The 16141-nt window shown below is 42.3% G+C and overlaps 1 protein-coding gene across 14 annotated transcripts in view; it reads right to left on the reverse strand.

The window, feature by feature from the left end:
• Positions 1-5098, reverse strand: part of USF1 (upstream transcription factor 1) — a 173608-nt gene extending 168510 nt beyond the window's left edge. For 4 of the 14 annotated variants that reach the window (XM_086945412.1, XM_086945413.1, XM_086945414.1 and 1 more), the window contains exon 1: positions 4913-5032. The gene's annotated coding sequence lies outside the window, so the exon portion shown is untranslated. Of the gene's footprint in view, positions 1-4912 lie in introns of all 14 variants that reach the window. The other 10 variants (XM_086945410.1, XM_086945408.1, XM_086945400.1 and 7 more) reach the window with 6 other exon arrangements.
• Between the last annotated feature and the right edge of the window lie 11043 nt (positions 5099-16141).

A 16141-nucleotide genomic window follows, 5' to 3' on the forward strand; every position in this document is an offset into this window, starting at 1 on the left:
TAATATTAGAAACGTCCGGAGGATGCCCTAAAAGGTGGATTACAACTTTTGTATACATTACACATTGCATATGGCTTTGTGAACACACCCTATGTGGCCATAGCGGTGTTCTTTGGAAGCGCTACCGTGTTAGAATCCACCATGTACGCGCGGAGCCCCCCCCCCCCCCCCCAATGTATTTCCAGCATTTAGCAACGTGCGACAGGCACTTTATTTAGCGGCTCTACCGAGATGGACACATACATGCAGCCTAGATATGAAACACCCAAAAAAAAAAACACTTCCCTATATTTAATCAATTAATGTAAAAGTTGCATGCCGTACTTTATAGTAATTATGAACTATTCCCTGCGTCCATAGGCTGATAAACAAACAAACCCCTGCTTGTAGGACATCGCAAGGTGTTTAAAACAAGCAATAATTAATTCACCGTTGCGGCTCGGGGGCAAAAGCGGGAAGTCAGGCATCCTTGCCCGTGACATGGGCGGGGCATGTGATGCGGCCGGAAGAGGCTGGTCGTGCTTGTTCACGCGGGGCTCCCATGAGGAAGGGAGAGCCCTGCAGTAGCGGTGAAAGTTTTGATAAGTCCGAGAGGCGGGGTGTGTTTCTGCAGGGCACCCGTATGCTGAGGGAGCCCTGCAGAGCGTCGCATTGGAGCCACGAGCAGGCTGCCAAGAAAAAGTCTGCACAGCAGCCTGATGACTGGGGCTGCATGCTGGCAGATGTGAACGGCGTTAGAGGTGCGTGTACGACTTTGCATGTTTCCTTTGGGCGGGCGGGGGGTCGTGGTCGCGCCAGGGAGCCGGTTTTAGGAGGCGCGCTTTGACTTGGTCGTGGTTGTGCCAGGGAGCCAGTTTTAGGAGGCGAGTGAACGAAACTGAAAGCTACTAAGCTAATGGCAACAGTTCACAGTGGGAGCGCGTGTTCACAAGAGCAATGGGCGCACGACCTGATCCGATTCCTGAGGCTGCACGTGCCCATCTCTTGTCTCCCTTTTGGCTCCTTGTAAGCAGAGCCGACAGCAATAGGTCTCCCTGCAATAGGGCTTTCGCCCTGTATCGCAGGTGCGAGACCTAAAAAGGAAAAGGTATTGGCAAAGTAAAGTTGACGACCCTGCAGCCTTGACAACAGAGGGCTCTGCTTTCCCACATGTGATGAGGCAAAATGAGGTCACTCACAGACCATGAGATCCATTGGCAGAAGTAGGCTAACTAACTGTCTCGCATTGATGGTCAGCAGAAACAAAATGTAAATGGCTGTGAACAGACCAATGGATGACTCAAAGCTCCTCTATGAATGCACAAATGTTTTTTTTAGAAATGACTCTGATAGCTTGAGGCTGCGAAAAGAAAAATAAACTGTCAGTAGGCCAGGTTTAAAGATACAACAGTGGGGCAGCTGGTTTACAAGAGCCCAAAAGTTCAGGGGGATTAGCGGCCTTCATGGCATTATGAACACTAACCAATTCAAATTAATTTTATGGCTAATGTGAGATTTCATTACATAATTGAAAAGAAGGAACAAGAAAGATAGTTTTTTCCTGTGCTTTTTAGTGGGGATTAAATATGGCTAATATGGAGGTGGAATTAGGAAGCACAGAAGTGACGAATGGCTTTACAGTTGTTCAAAGGGCTTTACAACCTTAACAATGTATTAATCTATCCCTAACTGTGCTTAACTCATATTTAATCTAAGTCTATGCTTGACGCTAACATTTATCCATAGTCTAAACCATAGCCTAAATGCTAAAACCTAATGTTCGCTGTGAGTACGTTTTTCTTCCCTGGGTGCTCTACTGAATATCAATCTTTAATCATGACCCTGATTTAACACTAATCTTATGTGAGGAGAGGCCTAGGCCTATACCAAACAATCAAATATCTGTCCTTTTACCTAGAGGGCGAATCAGGCATGCCCTCAGTGTGGGCAGAGGTCTACAGTCCGTGCCCTGGTTGTGGCACAAAGTGGTTGGAGTAGCATCCAGAGGTTTGCGATTTACAGTGTGAACAGACCTTTGTATCCATGTCAGAATGTGGTCAAGTAACAGCTCTTGTGTAAAGTTCCGCTGTTATGTGTACTCCAGTACCTGGCACTTACGTCATGTATACAGTGATACACTAGACACAGAGAAAGAGACCACTCAACCCTTGGGATCCATTCTGGATGCCTTGGCTTAGGGGGGCGCGCATAAATAGGCATTACAAAATCTACTCACCCACTCGCTATCGCAAGTCAGATTTTATCAGGTCGAGCTATATTTAGGACTTACATGCCCATCCTAACGAGTTGACAAATACCAGGTTTTTTGTTCAGTCACAAAGTGAAAGACCAATAAAGATGCATTTAAATCTTATTTTTATCTTGTCACACGTTATCTGTGTTCAGAGACAAGAGGTCAGAAGTCAGTTCACAATTAATTTTCCTTCTATGACTGCAGAGTTCCTGAATTTTGTAAGGTGAACTGTCTGACCTGCTGTACAAAGTGTGAAATGAAACGCTGCAGGGTACCAAGTTTTTCACAACACTCATTTAAATTGCTAATAAGTCAACTATACAAACAAAATATATTTTAGTAGTTGCGATAGCCCAATTTTTGTACTTCTGTGCGATGAAAAAATATTTTAATAGGATGAAAAAGAAATCAAAACAATTTACTTCGGTATTGTGCAAATGATAACTGTTTTCTGAAACCCAATTTTCACACATTATTGTTAATACATTATATTGTTTTATCTGTAAAGCTGCAAAGTAGAGGGACGGGTTTTGTCAATTTCTTGGAAATTTACTATCTGCAAAAAGACAGTGCGCTACCATATCATGCTTTTGTAATATATTTATTAAAAGTGAGTGCTTAAACATGAACTGAGAAACATTCCTGTCCTGATGGCAATGCTATCAGTAAACTGAGAGGCAAGTCAGGGATCATCCGGACCCTATATGCGGGCTAGATTCTTATTATGCATGCAGCAAACGTTTAGTCTATTTAATCAAACAAAAGAGTTCTTTACAGCAGAGATGCGGAACTTGCATATTTGGAGGTTCACTCATGTGAGAATGAAGAAAGAGGCGAGACTGCAAAATAAAATATTTGCCAATATTCACACAATTTGATACCAGTTTACAGGACAAGTACATTACAGTTAGGTCAAGTAGATTACTCAAGCTACTCGACCTGTAGGTCTAGCTACATTTTTATGATTTTTTTAGGCCCGGGAGGGCTTAGACAGACAGTAGAAGTGTATTGTCTACATTTTTTAGGCTGAAGGTGGAAATTCAGACGTGTAAGTGAGAAGGACCGACAAAGGGCTACCCTACCGTTAGCAATTCCATGAAGACTTGGTTAGCAATGGGCAGCTATTTCTTCTGGGCTCTGCCACTTGATGCATGATGAGGGTAAAATGTGGGACTGGAGAGTCTGTTATCCCAGATGAGGTAGTTTCTGGGTCAGGCCTAACTTTTGTCTATAGTAATATTTTCTTTAGTAAGGATGATGACAGGCAAATACAGATACCTCAAAAACGTGTGCCCAGATGATGGACGCCTCTTCTTGGAAAAATCTTTAGTGCTACATGCTCTTCAAAGCATCAGTTTACACACAGACTGTGCCTGAAATGCAGCCTAAGAAAGACACTTGAAGAAAACAAAGCCAACTCACTCCTGAATTTGAGATAATGGATTCACATCCCTTGTTTTGCAAGTCTGTGTAAAAGTGGGATCCTAATCTTAACCATGGAAGGGATAGTTCTTCAGAATACTTTAAGAGCTACTGTGTGATAAACGCTAATTTCTGCTTGACAGCCAGTCTCCCAGAGGTGACATATCTCGACTTAAAGTCTTCACTTTCTGCTGGGGGGGCTGAAGGTCTAGCATTTCAAATCAGTCTAATAATTCTAATGTGACACACTCTATCCTTCATCGCCATGAATGGGGTGGTAACACTCCACCCAGAAAATGGTGCCCCTGCAGTATCAGTATTACTTTCCCAAATAACAGAAAACTCGTAAAGGGGGCCATATGTGTTGTGTTCCAACTGCTCAGTGCGACCTGCAAGTCAGCTGGGCACCAATTAAAATTGATAAGTACCTCAATCAGCAGATATAGACTTGCTAGCCTGTGTTGCCTGCCATCACTGCTGGTCTGCCTCCATGCCATCAGGCGTTCCTCCTTCCTTATGTTCCTGCACACTTTCTCTTGGCTTGGATATTCAGGTCGAAATTAAAAAAAGAAAAATCTGCAGAGAAGTGAAAGAATCTGTGTCTTCCGTAGAAAAGTCTATGCCTGGCTAACACTGCCCAGCCGAGCTACATACATCTCTGCAAACCGTAAAAGATGTGGGCAGTGCCAAGCCAAGCGTACCTCCTTCACACTTTATGGATGGAGTCTGTGTGTACAACGCCATTCAAGAATAGTATCCATCAGTGTACAGCGGTCAGGGACAGCACACCACTGACTTTAATGACAATGATACAGACGCCTATAAATGCTTGGTATAGTGCAAATTGTACGTGTATTTTTTAATCGACAGCCTTTTACTTTGTGCCGGATGGGTGGGTTCTTATGAAAGGGCGAAGTTATTTTCATTTTTTTTTTACTATTAAACTCTCCCTCATTTGTAGATAATCACCACTTTCGTTACCATTTGTACCCTCCAAATTATATATGCCCCCGCACAGTAAAATGGGTCATCCGAAATGCCAGCTTTCCTCAACCTCCAAAACAATCTTCGGCTCCACTGATTTCAATGGCTCTTCAACAAAACCATTTGGCCACGCTAGTGGGAAACACAATAGGATGAGAGACATGGCTTCTTTGTGGCTGAGTACAGTCATCACCAGTAGTCTACGGCGAAAATCAAAGAGCAGACACGCCAGCCAACCCTAATGGACGAGATGTTCCCAAACGTAGATCTTACCTTCTGTCTCTCAAGAAAAAACCTCGCCCATCCAATTGATTTCTACTTTGCTTCCGACTTGCTACATTAATACGTGAAGGGTAGTATTCAGCAAGCTAGTTTCAAACTGACTAACTGGAGGGTGGTACCAGGAGGGTCTCTTTGTGGCTGGACTTCCCATTCAGACATGCGATTGGTTGGAAATATGAACCGCCCCGAAAAAGACACCCTGCCCATCTCCAAAGAGCACGCCTTTACTGCTGCACAGGAAGAAGGCGTCCTAGTGCTCCGGAAAAGGCAACCCGGATGTGCCTCCTCTTGTACCGGAAGAGATTATTTCTATCCCGGAAGCTATGGTCCAGTAGCACTGGCGGCAGCTGCCTGCAGGCTGCGGACTGTTTGTGACATGTGCAAGTTACAAAAGCGTACAAAAGAACAAGTAGAGGTATAATACTGAAATAAATGGCAGACACTCAAGCACAAGAACAAACATTACGTAAGCAATGGTGGCACTTGTGCAAGTGTAGGTAGCAGTAGTTTGGCCGGTCAACGTTCTGTAAAATGGGAACATTCTGGGGTCGGATTTTAGGTATCAGGTTGACAGAGTTCCTTGACCCCAAGACTCGACGAGCCTGTGTTCTACTCATTCGAGCAAATTTGCATTTTCACCCTTGTTTCCCTGAAGTGTATGGGAATCACAGATCTTTCAAGTACCCTAGATTCCAGCGTCAATTAAAAAAAAAAATCTTTTTGCATATTTATATAGCGCAAACTCTACCCTAAGGTATTGGAGCGCTTTACACGAGCACCGTATTTACATTACACATTCGGGCACGGGGAGATTAAGTGATTTGCCCAGAATCACAGGATGTGGACGCGACCTCGAGGCTCGAACCCTGGTTTCCTGCACCAAAGTCGGCAGTTTGCTCTGGATTGTGGGATATAAACCCCTGATATGATTGGAATGCATATGACTACACAACCCAAATTTAGAATTAGCAAATTAAGATTATCACTTTGAAGGACTCTCGAGATGCCTTGTATATGCCGATCCTGCATGCCCGGAGACAACAGAAGACGTTTGTCAAGCGAGGTGGGGGCACTATTGTCGTGTTTTGCATTTTTTTGTGGTTACATTTAAATTCCTTGCCTCTAAATCATGTCATCTTATCTGACATGTTTTAGTTTATATTGCGCAGGCTCACTCCAGAGGCGTATCTCTGGGCTGGAGAACATATAAACGTCTCTCAACTGCAAAACTAGAAGTCTTAAAAGATATAACTCGGCCAGAGATAGATAGGTCTTGGAGGGCCGGATCCATGCCAGATTTTTTAGATAACTACATTTATCTAAATGGGGATATACTAGAAATCTGGCACAATCCACCCTCTAGGACCGTCTTTGGAGAACCTTGTTTCTAGAGAGTGATTATTATTCATTGGATATTTGAGCTTTACCACCTTCTGGAGTAAAGCTTGTCTGCTCACTATGCATCTTTTGAGAGACAAGTATAGAAAATGAACAAATGGTAACTACATGAAATGAAAAAGCTGCAAACTTTGAAACTCCAATGGTAAATTTCCGTATCTACCACGCATATTCCCCAGTAACCATTTGCTGGCACAGGACCTGATCCAGTGGGTTCATTTTGACCATACAGTAGGATATGTGATTAATCTCAGCTTCACCACTTCAACAAATATGCTGAAAACAAACGCTGTATTCTAGAGCTGGGCAGGGTTCATAGCACAGTGACCTTTGCTTGGGAAGGCTAATCCCTTTGCCTTACCAACAAAATCACTGATACTACAGTTGATTTCTAGTTGGAGATGATCCAGCGCTCCTAATGAAAAACTGTCTCAATACCACTACTCATCTTCACAATACTCACCATTAATCATGAATCATTACTAAGGCCCATAAACTGAAGAGACAATTCTGAGTGACTGAATCATGTGACCTAATTAAACACACTAATCATAAACTATTTACAAAGTTATATACAACTGCAGTTTATTATACCTTACCATGGTTTTAATCATACGTCATTTAATTAAGTCACTAAGGCGAATGGATCTAATAATGATAACTAGACCATGAATAAACAAGACCAGCTTGTCATTTCAAAAATCAAATTTTTATTAACTTTATTTTATTCAAGGAAAGAGCATCTTTATTCAGAAATCATTATTTTATTAGCAATTTGAAAGCATCATTCAAGGAAGGCACATTAGTCTGACATTTTAAAAGGTAATCAATCAGCATGAATTAAAGCAAAATAAAGTTTCCATTCCCTAAATTCTATTTCCCTATCTAGACTCACTTCACCTAAAGAAATAATTAATAAAGACAGCTGTCCTTACGTGCACCAGAAGTCCATCAGCACGTCATTCAGGAATCGGGAAGCAAGAGCCCCCTCCTGCCTGAAGGGTCAGATTTTATACCTTTCTAACTAACTAATCTCTTAAAAAAGTGTCTTTTTTCGCTCCCATCAGAGTTCTCATTGGCTGACTTATGTCAGACCATCCATGTCATCACCGCTTTCAAACCAAGAACGGGCTCTTCTTTAGCCCTATTGTTCGTAATACTTTGATTCCCCGAGAATGTTACAAAATGGAGTTCATCCGAGTTACAGTTTCTCAGCTTCCTTACATTGGCAATCCTGCCGCTTCCTGTCCTTGGACATAACTCCATGAGCACAATATGCACATCTTTTATTCAACAGTAATTATGTTATCTAGCCAAAGCACAAAAAGCAGCTTTATAAAAACCTTCTTCTTTGAGGCCATAAGGATTCTCCACGAGCTTTTGCCACAGAAAAGACACAACAAAACACATTGCACATAAATAATAAAGCTCATGCCATTAATTAAACAGCCGCATTTAATACTGACATAAACAAAAGACAAGGTTAGTTTATTATTTTTCCACGTACTTGCAAGTGCAACATAAAAGCACATTAGTCCCGCGTGTAGTGTCTGCAATTTTTAAAACTAAATTGATTATTTATTCAACCCATGCCATTAGTACTGTTATTTTTATTATGGAAGTTTAACTTTGCGAGTTTAAATCTCGCTCCATCAACTCCCTCATCTGGCGATTTCATAATCACCAAACCACACCCAAAACATTTCAGGAAAATTTGTATCTATATTGACCATGTTTTGAACATACACTGTATTAGTATTTCTAAATCTTTGATTCAGCAGTCTGTTTAAAACTCTCATATTGAGCTCTACGCATCTCTTCTAGTTCTATCTCCTTATCATGCTCTTCTCTGAGCCTACAAATTCTTTTCTTTTCCTTCACATATTTCTTTCTCTTATGTATCATGCAACTAATTTTTAATAAAAGAGTCACTACAACTATAACTATTATAGGATAAAGTATTTTACCAATGATTGAACTACCAATCTCATAAAACCAGTTTCTGATTGCTGCAAATCTTTTGCTCAAACGTTCTGAAAAATTATCTTCTTCCAGGGGTTCTATTTCTGAGTGTAATTCTGTAATGTTTCTGATAAACATCTCTATGTTCTTACTCTTATCTGGAATATAGGTGCAGCAATGCTGAACATGCAAAATTCCACAAACTCCTCCTTCTTTTGCTAGAAGAATGTCTAGGGCAAGACGGTTTTGCATAACCATCGAGCGCATGGCAATGATCTCAGTATCAACTAATTGAAAACCACTTGCAGTATCTGTTGACAGTCTGTCCACAATTGTAGACACTTTTCGGATTTTATTTGCGTTCAGGGTTATTCCCAGCATAGGTATATTTGCACCAAATATGTCTCCCAAAATTTCTGTAAAACTTTCCCTCTTGTACCTATTCAGGTGTTTGCCAATTTCAAATGAACCTTCTGAATTTCTATCTATGTGAAAACATTTTGGAAAAACTAAACCAATATAGCATGTCCCGTACCAGTGGTCGGGAAGACTGAAGTAAGCTTTATTCCCACAAACAAAATAAATACCAGGAAAAATTGGGTCTTTCCCACCTTTAAATCCCCACCCTCCTAGGATACGATAGGTATCTTCACATTGACTAGCTCCCACAAAGTAATTGTCAAATTGAGTGTTATCTCTCCTTATGCACAATTTTCCACTAATAGGTTTATCTATGTGTATAGCTACATTTTCATTTCTGCCATTAAGCTTTTCATCCTCACTCTGCCAAAACTTAGACTTTGTTAGTTTCAGCATTTCATTCCTTTTATAAATCGCTCTTCTCTCCTCAACCATGTTTAAGAGAGACTTTTCTTCTGTTCTCAATTTACATGTTAAATTGTTTCTAAAAGCTTACTCATATTATTAGTTACTATGAAAAATTCCCTCATCTGCTTAGCATGTTTTAGTTTATTTAAGCTATTGTCAATCTTTAAATTTACAAACATCTCATCATAGTCTGAGTAATAATACTCCAGGCGTCCTGTTTTATAAAACAAACTAGCTATTACACTACAAGTAACACCATAAGTGAGGGGCAGCATATTATAAGTGACCCCTTCCGAAACAGAAGCAGGAAGTTTCACACAGATATAACAGTCTGTAGCAGGGATTCCGTTCTCTTACAGAAATGTGCATAGAGATCAGGAACCTCAGTGAATTAGGGTGACCCAAAACTCACCTCAGTATCCAAAATCCCCTTACCGAGCTAGCTACAGTGTCTCATTGGTCATAACAAACTCCCAATGACTTAGACAAACCAGAACATGAACTTAGGTTACCTCAATTATCGTGGAACACATGAACACTCTTTCGCTCTATAATCATTTCAAACCAGAACGTGGAGTAAAAGAGGACACGTGCAATTTTGAAATATTTATTATTCAATGCAAGGTTCTCAAACGCAGTATCTTATATAATACAAGAAGACATATTATAAAAATCAGAGTTATCAGCATAGCCACTAATCCATAATAAGCAAACGGTGATAGCATATTATAATGCAAAAATCAATAGAAATTTGTATCACCTATTTTTCGCGCTCCCTATTTAGCATACTATATTATATCTAAGAAGGTCTCATTTGGGTTTTAGCAGGGCGGGCCCATACCTCTAAATGTTAGGAGGAGAGGATCACATCATCAGCTACCAGCTCTCTGTATGCGAAGCACCATCAAGTGTGTGTTTTTGCATTCTCAGTAACTCTATCTTAAACCCGCTTAGAGCCCAATGTTGGCAGCAACTGTATTTGTGTTATGTCTAGTGGTGCGAGGATCAGAGCTCCCAGCAACCTTGTGTTAGGTTATTCTTAGAGGGTTCAGCACTCACTGTTCAGTGTACCAAGCACGACTGATATCATTGTAATAACATATTATTCTCAAATAAATCACATCTTTCGTCTAGGTGGAAAGCTATAATAACAATTATGTGTCGTGTGCAAACTGAAGCCAAAGGAAAATATGTCGTTTGAACACTTAATAAACTCATGCTAACTTAACACAGTATATAGAAAAGCAGCATCTATATGACACCCCCCCAATGATCCGAGGACGGTCAAAAACACAGGCCAATACTAGAATAGAGGCATAACATGAAAGCAGAGTTCAACAATATTGAGCCAAGCTAAATGTGTATATAAAAATTAATACAAATATGTACGAATGCCTTTAGTGGCAAAAAATTATTAAATCCAAAGTCTTCAATACGAGGCCAAGTATAAAGTTATAGGCCTAGATCATATAAAGTCAAATGTTCGTAAGAAACAAGGCACCATTCAAAAATACTAAAAAGTCACGTGCCATTATAATGAAAGTCTCCAAGGCATCTCATGAGTGGATAGAATATGCAAAATAGGCAGCAACAGCTTCCAACATGAAATCACTGTTATCATCCGAAAACAGTTCAGCCATCCAATTAAGCAATGGGAAAGAACATACGTGCTCCTCCAGCACCGGACCCTCTAGCAACATCAGAGGACAACTCGGTGGGTTCTCAAGAACGCTATGTGCCAGAAACTCATGCGCCGCTGTGGGTATGTCCCACTGGCCCATTAGTCCATGCATCGCTGCCAAGGCCATAATCCTTTCGCCAGAACAAACCAACTAGTGAGCAACTACGGGGCCCATCAGGTGATTAAAATCGACGTCAGGAGATATCGGCAAGCAGAGACACAAATCAATGGCCCAGTCGAAATCGCAGCTTAGGCAATGAAACACAGGCTGGACACATGTGAAAAAGGAAAATCGAAACGATAATCCAAATGCCGTGCTTAAAGTCGCAAGCGGCAGGGTGACATAGTAATCAAGCATCCTGTTGCGAAACAGTGTCAGTAGGAGCTGAGCGGCTTCTTGCGCAGGATGGGCATCCATGTTTTAGGAAGCAGAATAATATCAAAATGCCTGCAGCCAAAGGCAGCAAAACAGGGAATCCGCCAAACAAACTCGAAAATATAGAATGGAAGAAAGCGGGGATGACACCAAAAATCTTTTCAAATGTAGTCACGAGACCACTGCTAACCAATTTAAAAAAATGAGCTAAGCCAGACGTGGAGGAGGCATTAAAGATTTGATGAACTAATTCGCAGAAATGAAACGGCAAGTCAGTATTTAAAAGTGCCTGCACCTCTGTGCGTGTGTTAGCTATGTGAAGGACATAAGTTTCACGGGCCGAGCTCAGGGCCACTTCCTTTTGAGACAAAAGAGCTCTTATTCTACTCATACCATTGAACTCCGCTTTCAAGGTTGAGATGCGCGGCCAGATGGAAACATCTGAATTCCCATGTGTGGGAGGATATAGCACATTTTTGCAACACACCACACGTTCTGATACAGTAACCACATAAGCGATACCGACCATTAACCCACAACACTCTTCGTTATCCAAAAGCAAATAACTACCATTTGTCAATAATGTAAATGTGGGAACTATTGCTGGGACTGGCGTGCCTTTCAAAACACAGGCTAAATTAGGCCGGTCCTGATTACAAGAACCATGCAAATGGATGTGTCTGCATATTAATGAACGGTCAGGGGACTGTGTGCATTCTTCACCATTAAGATTCACTTCCTTTCCATCTTTCAGACATCTGTACGTGTATGGTAGAGACCATGCCTCATGGAGGAAAGCACTGCCTAGTGGTTCATATCGCCCTATTGCAATATATCCATACAATTAGTAAATTTGTACAAAGCAAATGGTAACGTAATAACTCCATGGATAAGCCATGTTGCAGCAGCGGCTTCAGCTACAGAAAAGGGTAAAGATTCTAACTTTTCAATATGTAACATAGAAAATGATGCATCTCGCATTGAAAGCATGCGCTGCTTGTCAGTCAAATTAAATGGGGCAAATAGGGAGGACACGTTCATGTAACTCCAGGGCACACAGCCCGCTTTAAGAGTCTGTAGTGTCCACGCAAACTGCATTACAGAACGCAATTGATTTTGACCATGGTATAACACAGACACCTCATCATTCACAATGTCAACTACAGAAGAAACAATAATATTCAACGTGTAAATTCGGAAAGAAAGCATGTTAATACTGTTATCGACAACTGCAAGCACTTTTTCCAAATTTGCTTGGTCAATTGCCCTTAGGCGCTTAGCAGCCTCAATTTGTGAAAATTTCCAAATTTCATTGTAAACCGCATAAATCCACCGTTTAGATCAACCATTAGCCGGGCCTTTTATAAAATCATTTAAATCCACATTATCATTTAACTGGGATAGATGTGGTTTAACTGCAGCTAACGTGGAATGTTGCAACCAATTCTGACACAGTTTCCCCACAGAGTAAGTTGTGACAGTATAATCAGTCTCAAAACGGGGATCAGGTCTGACTTGTGTAAACCCTTCAGTCAAACCCAGAAAACGACGTTGGCAAGAATCAGCACTTCTATGCCATATCAGCCAACCCTTCGGATCCAAACTGGATACATTAAAGGATGAATTATGCAATAGAGCTTGTAACTCACGAATGGACAATTCAGTATAATTACCCCAACCTGAATATTCTTCCAATTCGGGGATAAATGGTGTATTTAATTTTTTAGAAGTAGCCAATCCAAAGCATGTTGTTTGGGAAATAGTAGAATTTAGAAACAACATGTGATTCGGGATGAGACATGCACGGTGCAAAGCCTCAGTGCCTTGTACCTGCCAAACTTTGGTACCCCAAACCAATTTAAGGTCAATTGTTCCCTTCCATAGCTCGTAGCCATCCACAGCTAACTTGTCTAGAAAGGACTTCGAATACAGCAATTTTGTATCAGTAAGTCTAACTTTGGACATGGACTTTTGTGTCATTTTGAAATAAAATGACTCAGGATTTGATTGATTAAAGTCTGTAAAATAAGTGTATTTTTTCAGAAATGTACTGGAGCTGCCTCTCAATGGAGCTGGGCAATGTTCCCACTGTGTGTAATTTACAGCAACCCTTCTGGAATTTGTTTTATGCAGAAAATGATTACCATAATGTTGAAAGCAAAACAAATCACCATAATTAACAGAATCTAAGTATAAATCCTCAGCATCAAAGGCAGCATAGTATTTCAAATCAGAGAATAATGCTTCCACGGCCTGAATATCCCAATCATCAGAACGTATATTCTGTTTTACCACATACCCCATCTTTATTCTAAGCACATTCGGAACATTAATCACTTCAGTTGGGCCATGTATTTGAAACCTAACCGCATCCCACACAATCCCATCAAGAACAGGCCAAGCAGTGATGTTAACTGTATTTAAATCTCTTTTCAGTCTGTGTGCTGAATGTGAAGAGGAAAGAGGGGCCAATGTTCCATTAAGGTACCGAATTCCTGTTCTTTCTTTGACATAGTGGCCATCGATCAGACGGAAAAAATAAAACACAAAACCAATTGACATAAAAAGATAAAATGAAAATAGAATCATCCAAATGTATGTCCAAGGGGGAATTAAAAAATGTTTTTTAAATAAAGTGGCATATTTTGCAATAGTTAAGGGTTTCTTTGAATGTTCTGAAACAGAGTCAAAAGAGAATCTGGACTGGCCGGCCAAACGAGTCTGCAAATCCGGCATTGATAAATCAGTTGGATAGGTGTAGTTCAGCTCATCAGTGTTAGTAACAGGAATAGTATTTAATAAAGGACTGGAAATAGCAGGCATCTCGAGGGACACCTCCGGCTCAGCACCAGAAGTAATGGCTGTTAGAACCGGCTGTCTCTAGTTTGCAGAGGTATACACTTCTGACAAATAGGGACACACCTTTTCTAGTCAGGGCAAGGGGATCACACCCTTCGATAACCCCTGCTCACCCCCTTGGTAGCTTGGCAGAGCAGACAGGCTTATCTCAGAGGCTGTGTGTTAAGCATTTATGACCACATACAGTAATAAAGTGAATACACTACAAATGGACACCACACAGTAGTATTATAAAAATAAGTATTTTTATATAAGGCTTAGCACAAGACCAAATAACGACAAAAATGTACACAATCTTAATAAATACTCTGGGAAGGGAAATAGAATAGTTCAAAGGTAGTTTCTTCTTTAGCACAAAAGTCTTTAGTATCAAAGTAAATCTTCTTCTTGGCAATACAGTTCTTAGCAACAGGGTAACCCACACGGGGGCTACACAACGTCGAGGCAAAGTTAATCCAAAGGTTCGGCGTCGACCGCGAGGAGCGCTACGTCGAGCCCGGAGTCACACGGACCCCCAACAACACAGTACCTTAGGAAAATGAAGCACACAATGATCAGCGGCGTCGAGCAATCCGGCGTTGCGTCTTCGGTGTCGATCAGGCCTCAGCAGGCGTCGTCGATGATGCGGTTGCACAGAGTGAGCAGCGCTCACGGCGTCGAGAGGGCACACAGTTGATGCGATCAGCAGCGATGCGGACACGAGGTCCCTTGGAGCTGGAGCCGTACTCCCACTCACTGGCGTTGCTGCTGGCGTCGGTCGGGCCCGGCGGCCGGTCGTCGAGGAAGCGGGACACTGGGGCCGTTACCCACTATGTCGAGCTGGATTCGGCAAAGTCCGTCGGCGTCGAGGTTGCTGGCTCTTTCAGAGGTGCTGGATTCACGGTTCCAGCAGATAGCACTTTAAGCAGATGAAGTCCTTTAGCCCTGTGACTTCAGCAGGAGACTGGCACTCTTCCAGTCCTTGGAGATTTTCTTAGCAAGCGTGAGAGTACACACACAGTTCCTCTCTCCTGGTTCCTTGGCAAAAATAAAGAAGCACTGCAGGATTCCCCCCAGCAAACAGCACACTGGCAGAAGGGGTAGGCAAGGCCTCTTGTCCTTGGTTACAGGGTTCCTTGTCAGAAGTGATCTAAATTCTTGGTTCAGGGGTTCTTCTCTTATACCCCTTTTCGGCTTTGATCCCTTTGTCCATGCCGGGGAGTTTCCCAACATCCTGGGTCTGTGGTGGGTGGAGCCAGGCAGAAGCACCTGGCCTATTCACTGAGCAGGGCTGGGTCCTCAGACGCCCAGCAGGAGGTGGAGGCAGCATTGACACTGGCAGGAGCAGAGCTATCGGCCTCCTGGCAGGAGGTGGGGCTAGGATCGTCCATGGCAGGCACAGAGCCATCAGCCGCTTGGCAGGAGGTGGAGCCAGCATTGTATCAGGCAGGGCCGGCTATCAGCAACTACTCTCCCCCTACTCTCAACGCCAATGTCCCACTCATCCCACACTGACTCATCCAGACCTCTGGAGCCACCCAGCTCCTGTCACACACACGTCAGACCAGCAGAAACCAGATATGGTTAGACAAGAAAATAGACACTTTCTAAAAGTGCTATTTTCGAACCCAGAGTCCAAAAACCATCCACACCAACGGATGCGTAATCAAACCCCGAGTTCAGGGATACCAAACTCGACATTGCACCATGCTCCCCGAGCCAGCTAGGATCATAGCGTTAATAATCCCGGCAGCCCATTCTAACTAATGGAGAGCAGGCTACCTCGCAATAGTGAAGAACGAAGATGGCTGTAATTCACTATTAGGACATGCCAACTTGGTCAGGCGTGTCCTACCTTATACTTACAATGCACCCTGCCCGTGGGCCTACTGTAGGGGTGACTAACATGAAGTCAAGGGAAGGTTTGAGGGGCTGGCAAGTAGGTATACTTGCGCAGCCTGCGTGACAGCACTAGACTGTACGTGGGTCTCGCAATGACCGACCCGTAGACATTCTTTTACGAGGCCGCTCTTTGTGGGTGGCACAACTCGTGCTGCAAGCCCATGAGCGGCATTTGTATTTACAAGCCCCGGCACTCCTGGTGCACTAGACAAGGGACTGACAGTAAACCAAATAA

This window comes from Lissotriton vulgaris, chromosome 12 (genome assembly GCF_964263255.1).
Source record: "Lissotriton vulgaris chromosome 12, aLisVul1.2, whole genome shotgun sequence".
NCBI lineage: Eukaryota > Metazoa > Chordata > Amphibia > Caudata > Salamandridae > Lissotriton > Lissotriton vulgaris.